General features: G+C 39.2%; 1 non-coding gene across 1 annotated transcript; it reads right to left on the bottom strand.

Annotated features, from left to right (window-relative positions):
- Positions 1 to 2416: 2416 nt before the first annotated feature.
- LOC111738881 lies at positions 2417 to 2522 on the bottom strand. The gene has a single exon (XR_002780015.1). It is a non-coding gene; the product is annotated as a U6 spliceosomal RNA (small nuclear RNA).
- Positions 2523 to 7878: the final 5356 nt, after the last annotated feature.

Below are 7878 nucleotides of genomic sequence, written 5' to 3'. Positions count from 1 at the left end.
TTTTTTGTTGAGTTTTAGATATTCAGCTTATTGTTGTTCCAAGGAGAGAGATCTGAGGACGTCTCTCACTCCACCATGTTTCCCAGAATCCTTCTTGTCTTTTCTTTTTATTGATGGCTTCCTTTGCTGTGCAAAAACTTTTAGTTTGATATATTTCCATTTGTTTGTTTTTTCTTTTGTTTCCCATGCCTGAGGAGATATGTCCAAAAAAATTACTAAGGGCAATGTCAGAGAGTTTACTCTCTATGTTTTTTTCTAGGAGTTTTATGGTTTTGGCCTTACATTTAAGTCTTTAATCCATTTTGAGTTTATTTTTCTATATGGTGTAAGAAAGTGGTCTAGTTTCATTTTTTTTTTACATGCATCTGTTCAATTTTCCCAACACCATTTATTGAAAGGACTGTCATTCCCTACTGTATAGTCTTGCTTCCTTTGTCAGAGATTAACTGACCATAAAGACGTGGGTTTATTTCTGGGCTCTCTATTCTGTTCCATTGATCTATATGTCTGTTTCTATGCCAGGACCATGTTGTTTTGATTACTATAGTCTTGTAGTATAGTTTGATCAGGTAACGTGATACCTCCTACTTTTTCCTTCTTTCTCTAGATTGCTGTAGCTATTCAGGATCTTTTGTGGTTCCATATAAATTTTAGGATTATTTGTTCTAGTTGTGTAAAAAATGCTATTAGTATTTTGATAAGGATTGCATTGACTCTATAGATTGCTTTGGGAAGTATGGACATTTTAATGATGTTAATTCTTTCTGTCCGTGACCATGCATACAAGATTGATTTGATTTTGTCTTGTCAATCTGCCTCTTGTTGATTCGATTATTCAGCCACCCCAAAAAGAACCAGAGGAAGGAAAGGGAAAATTTTTCTATTCCCCACAGTTTTAATGTTGTGTGCAGGATTTTCACTGGCTGGTAAAATTCTTCACTGGCTAGCTGAGAAATTGCTTTCCCTGGCTGGTGCACTGGGTTGTGCCCTGAGGGGTCTGGAAAAAAGAGACTACTCTGACATTCTAAGAATATGTTATTTTAGATGCAAAAAGACAAGAGATGGTCTCACTTAAGGTTACAACTAACCTTTGTCAAGAAAGTTACAGGCCTAGGACTGACTACCCACCATGACCCACTCGTAGGAATTTTTATGTTCAGACAACCTATGTGGTTAATTTCAGTCTCTGAGTTTATAGGGCCCACCATGCAGGCCTCCCATGAGCTTGTCAGATTTAGTATGTGGCCCTTTTTTTGTCCACATAAGGTACCATAAAGCAAGCCTTCCTGCTCTTTTTTGGCAACTCCTGCACAAGTGACCTGTACGCCCTTAGCTTGGAGGTCAGTTCTGAGTGTGTTCTTTATATCTTCTAGAGAAAGGGAAATTAAAATAGGTAGCTGTGTGTTCTTTGGAGAATTTAGAGTCTTGAGATCTGGCTGAGCTGATTGAGCTGGGTTTTGAGAATGGAGGTTTAGACCAGGCACTATGATTACACCAAAGTTATCAGACAGGCCAGAAGGCCCCTTGGAGAAAACCCCCAACACAGGAGAAATAGATGGCCAGACCCTCGTCCAGACCCTACTACAAATGACCCAGGAAATGGCTCTGCTGGAAGCTGACATTCAATGTTACATAGGAGCCATTCTGGAGGTCTTTCCTACTAAAGTTAATTGGTCAAAAGTTGAATTATGTACTCAGGAAAAATATCTAAAAGCATTCCTTGAACGTTTTATATAAACTCTCCAAAGACACAAAGCATTGAATCTGGAAGCTCCACAGCACAGAAACCTTGTAATATCTGCTCTAGTGGGAAATTTTCTCCCAGATTAAATAATAATAAAAAAATTCAAAATAGCATGGTTGGGTGGTTGAAGCTACTGCTAACTGTGATAATGGAGGCTGCCATGCAATTCTTTCAGAATAGTTTACAGAAAAACAGAAGAAAATAAGAATTAAGGCAACAATTCTTAGTCTACAACTTGAATCTTTAGAGAAGCAAAAATATGACTCAGAATTAATCAAATCCCACTCAGAGCTCTTCCTCTTTGTCTCCAGACAATTGTAGGTATTGCAAGAAACAAGGACATTGCATAAGAAATTGTCCTGCACTTAAGAAGAAGGAAAGTTTGACAAGCAACTTCCCTAAGTACATGCACTCTCAGAAGGTGCATTTTTCTTCTCCTGAGAAGGAATTTCCCATCAGGTGATGGGGTCAGTGGATCCTCAGTTGCACCCCAGAGCCTACCATTAAACTTAAAGTAAAGGATTGGAAACTGAATTTTTTTACCACTTTTTTTTTTTAACATTTACTATGAAACAAACTTTACACTATGTACTTTCTTCTTCCTTTGTATTATACCTTTCAGATTGATGTCCAGGTCTGGTAATATTAGATCTTGAACATTTTTATTGGCACAAGAATATGGAATGCTTCACGAATTTGGGTGTCATCCTTACGCAGGGGCTGTGCTAATCTTCTTTGTATTGTTCTAATTTTAGAATTTGTGCTGCTGAAGCAGCACTGAAACTAGATTTCTTAATTGACTCTGGTATGACTTTCTATACTATCTGTTCAGAAGATCTACCACTACCTGTCACATCTGATTCTATTCACGCTGTTGGAATCTCTGAGCAACCTATTTCATTGCCCATATATCAGCCTACTCCAATATCTTTAGGCCTTCATAACACTCATTTTGCCTTTTTAGTTTCAAACTGCTCACCAGCAAATCTCTACGGCAGAGATTTGTTATGTAAATTTAATGCCAGTATAAAATGTAATGAGAAGAGCATTTTTATTTTCTTGCACTCAAATTAAGCCCTGAATCTCTTACTTTCTTTATTAGAAAGTCATCCTGATTTAAATTTCTCTGAAGAGGATGAATTTTTAAAAGATGCCCCAATTAGCCTTTGGGCCACACATTCAGATGAAGTCAAATTGCTACGGAGTACAGAGCCTATGCACATGACTTGGAAAAAGAATAAACCATTTTCAAAAAAAATAAACCAATATCCTCTCTTTAAGGAGGCAGAGTGAGATTTTTTTTTACATCTTCACCCTGTAATACTCAAATCTTGCTAGTAAAGAAAGAAGACAATTTGACTCAGATGGGAATCAAATTTATTGATTTCTACAGGACCTAATAACCATAAACTCTTTTGTAATTGTTTGCCATCCAGTGTTCCCTAATCTGCTACTCTTCTTACCCTGGATTTCTGCTGATACAGCCTGGTTTACAGCAGTTGGTCTCTGCTCAGCATTCTTTTCAATTCCTGTCCATTCTGACTCTAGGTTTCTTTTTATATCTACTTTTAAAGGGACAAATTAACAAGGACTCTAAACCTCGAGGATATTGTGAGTCCCCCTCAATGTTTTTCCAAATTCTTAAAATAGATTTAGACTCTTTAGCCTTTACCCTAGTCTCTACGCTTTTTCAGTATATAGATGACCTTTTCCTCTGTAATAAAACTAAGCAGGGAGCACTTATAGACTTCCTTATTCTCCTAAAGACACTACCTGAAAGAGGCCATAAAGCCCCCAGATCTAAATTTCAGTGGGTAAAGATTACTGTTACCTACTTAGGACATGAGATATCTCAGGATATTCAAAAGCTAACCCTAAATGCCTTGAGTCAATTTTAGCTACCCCTTTCCCCAAGTCAAAAAATAAAATAAAATTTTTTAGAGGCAGCTGGCTACTGTTGCCAGTGGATTTCTAATTTTGCAGCCCTTTCTAAATCTCTGTATGCTCTTCTCCCAGATAACATCTCAGAGCCTATTTTCTGGTCTTCAGAGGCACTAACCACCTTTGAAGCCCTAAAATTAGCTTTGTCCCCACCTCTGGCTCTTGGCTTACCTAACTTTGACAAATCCTTTCATTTATACTGCCATGAAAATAATGGGATTGCTGCAGGCATTCTAGAACAATCTTTTGCTTCTCAGACATGTCCTATAGCATATTTCTCATGCCAATTAGATCCTGTGGCATCAGGCATGACCCCAGGCCTACATTTTGGTGGCCGTAGCTGCTACTTTGATTGACAAAGCCAGTACTCTAATGTTAGACTTCTGCATTCACCTCTATGTTCCCCATGCCATGTCTGCTATTTTACAAGTTCATAAGACACAACATCTCTCCACACGGCAACAGAACACCTAAGAACAGGGACTTTTAATTAATCTTTCTATCATCTTACATCATAACACTTTGGATCCAGCTACTTTACCACTCCTTCCTGATGATGGAGAGCTCCACAATATCCCACTTGACTGCCTGACAGGTATATAAATGAGATCAAAGCCACGAGAGGATCTCTCAAACATCTATTTAGACATCCCGGACTTACTTTTATTTTGTAATGGCTCCTGTAAACAAAATTTCTAAGGAAACATAATAACTGGCTATGCCATAGTTTTCCCACACCCGAGGCATACATACTCTTTGCCCCCTGTGAAATTAGTCCAAGCTGCTCTTAGCTCTTACTCATAACTCTTACTAGAGTTTGCACTTTGGCTGAAAGAAAAACTGCCACTGTTTACGTAGACCTCGATACGCTTTTGGAATCTGTCACACAATTGGCACAATTTGGAAATCCTATGGATTCATAGCTTCTGCAGGTAGTCCTATTGCTAATGAACATATAATTGCTGCCCTATTACAGCTCTTCACCTCTTGTCTAAAATTGCTATTGTTCACTGCTCGGCCCATACTAAGGAGACATACTGTTTTGAGAAACAATAGCGCTGACAGAGTTGCTAAATATGCAGCTCAAAATGGACTGCCTTAACCTTTCTCCATCCAATTTTTAAATCTGCTTTAAACCGCATCGATGTTATTAACTGCCAGGCAAATGTCCCACAATCTGAAAAAGAAAAACAGATACAAAAGGGTGCCAAACGATTATCTGGTGGATAATTTGTTGGGCCAAACAGCCTTTCTGTAGCTCTTTTTCCTTTAACCTTTTGGTTTGCATTTATATCCCACCAAGTGGGACATATATGCAGATGCGGGCAGGGGGGTAGGGGTGTAGGGGGATAATTAAGGAACTAAAACAGGACAATTGGTTTTTCCCGGCAACCACAAAATTTCTAACCAGAATATTTCTGAGCGTGCTACTTGTAAATCCCACCAAATTCCTAAGAGAAATAATGTACCTCAGGACTGCCCTTTGGGGCAATCTAAATGGATTTTATAGACTTGCCCCACAGCTATTGGGTATTTTCACTGTTTGATGATTGTCTGCATGTTTAGTGGGTGGACCAAATATTATTCAATTAGATGTGCTAATGCCACTTCAGTGGTAAAGAAATTAATAACTGAGATTATTCCTTGGTTTGGTATTCCTTTATGGATTGAATCAGATCAAGGAACTCATTTTACAGCAGAGATAAACCACTTGTTCGCAAAAACTCTGGGGTACTCAATAAAATTTCATATCCCATATCAGATATCCTTAATCATCAGGGCAAGTGGAACCTAAAAATCTAGATGTACAAAGGATTCTAGGAAACATCTAGCAAGAAACTGGACTTAAATGGCCAGAAGCATTGCCTTTGGTCCTTGTAAAGATCTGGAATACTCCAAATAGGAAACATAGATTAACCCTTTTGAAATAGTTTTTGGACACCCAATGTCTACTGGTTTCTCTAAACCTTCCATTTGTGGAGTAAGTGAACATTATCGGAACTTATGTGAACAGTTTGATATTATGACTAGCTATATACACGAACTAACTAGTATACTTGAAGCATATCATCAACAGGCAAAAGAGGTGTGGCCCTTATCAACTGACAAGCCTTGCCATCTCTTTCGACCAGGAGGCCAGATGAATATCACGATCTTTAGAAGAAAACAGGCCCAGTCACCTTGATGGGAAGGACCTCATGAAGTACTGCTGACTACCTACACTGCCATCAGAGTTAAAAAAGGTCCTCTTGGATCCACACAAGCCATGGAAAAATAGATCCAGATTGTTATCACTCCCTAGACAACTGGGAGTCAGTCCCAACAGGTAACCATAAAGTAAAGATCTCTAGGCTCCAGAAGCAGACAGCACCATGAACAAGACAGTTTTTCTAAAGCTCACTGGTCAAGAAACTGCTTCCACTTATCCTCACTTCCTATTGACACTCCTCATATATATATGCGCTAAAAAATATACCCACCTTTTTATTAATAATTTTCTACATTTATTAATCAGAAAGCTGACTGGAGAGTACCTGACTTTATCAACTCTACTTCTTCCCTCTCTAAAGCTTCCAGTATGGGCTCCCTTTCAACCTGTGTCTTGCTCTTACTAACCTTCTCTTTTTCAACAGGTCTGGTGCAGACCAAACACTTTCTTATGCTAGTTTGCCAAACTTTGGCCACGTTAACTAATCGATCTAACTGTTGATTACGTCAAAATCTAGATACTGCGAAAGGGCCTAAAATAATCTTTGTGCCTGCAGATGTGAACACCTGGTGGACTGAGTATGGAAGATGAATAAGTGATTGGGCATGATATCCACAGCAGGAAAAATGCCACTGTCTTTTCTTCTTCTGGTGTGTCAGTTGGGCCCCAGAAAACCCCTATAAAAGCTCAAAGACTGTCCATTGCTCAGATATAGACAATAGGCAAAAATTTTCCCCTTTGCATTGATAACAGACATGACACTGGCCTTTTTTTGGTAACATACCAGAACAATAGTGCAATCAAACTCTGTAGTTTGATGCCACAGGTGGCATCTTTGAATCTCAAGGAAATTGTAAGTGACTCTAGTACTACCTTTTTTAGAACAAATGTCAGCCAAATCATCAAATGTTCTGGATGGCTCACAAACCACCCTTGTATAACTTGGGGTATTACAGTTGTGTTCTGCAGGTTCGGGGTACCGAACCTTGGGGTGCGTGGTTCTGGCAGGTGGAAGAATATGCGAGGAGCTGTGGGCAGATGTAACATAGCTTTATTCAGGCATAGCAGGACACAGCAAGGCACAGGCACAGCTCCAGCTCTCCCACCTGCACAGGAGGGGCTGTTCTTATAACAAGGTGCACACTAGTGGCTTAAGGCCAGGTACTATAATCAATCACAATCAATCACAGTGAGTATGTATCCTACAAGTTGTATAAAACGCTGTATCTAAGGTCATCTGGGATGCTGTAGCTAAGGTCATCCGGAAACCGTATGGCTTGCTGGGAGGGAGCCTGACTGCATCCATTTTGTTTGTCAGTTCCCTCACTCAACAAGCTGCCTCCCTGATTAAGCTGCCCAATAACGCAGACTATGTGTGGGTGGATCAAAAAGTCTTGACTTACTTGGTTAGTTGATAGAACCAAGCTTTGCAGCTGCTAACACCAGACTAAAGGTCTCCTATGTCAGCTATTTCACAGTCTGTTCTGCTCTTACAGATTGACATGAACACATGGAAGATGAAGGTATATGGATAATATAAATTGTGAAATATCTCAGGTCCTGGGAATTACAGATTCCACTTTAACCTTGACTGTAAATCATACTGGTCTTTTTATCTTATGTGGTGATAAGACATATAAAAGATTTCTGCCTAAATGGTCAAGATAATGTGGACTTGGATACATGGCTCTTTCTGTCACCAAACACTCCACTCTAAAAGCCAGTCAAATTACAAACTTGGGCTCCTTTATTCATAGAATTGTGACACATAAACATGCCAGTTGAGAAACTGTAGAAAAATCCACTTGTGTATCACAACTCGAAGTTCTTTACTGCACTGAGGACCTTATTCCCAAGCTTCAGAGGATAAGAATTGGAAAAGGCAATCCCCAAACTCTCCATGGTTACAGAACAAGAGTTTAATACCACCATGCAAACTCTGAAAATACTCCAGTTGGAAGTTGACAGCTTACATTGTGGTTCT

The sequence above is a fragment of the Pteropus vampyrus genome, unplaced genomic scaffold (genome assembly GCF_000151845.1).
Source record: "Pteropus vampyrus isolate Shadow unplaced genomic scaffold, Pvam_2.0 Scaffold44, whole genome shotgun sequence".
Classification (NCBI taxonomy): domain Eukaryota; kingdom Metazoa; phylum Chordata; class Mammalia; order Chiroptera; family Pteropodidae; genus Pteropus; species Pteropus vampyrus.
This window is presented reverse-complemented; position numbering and strand designations above follow the sequence as displayed.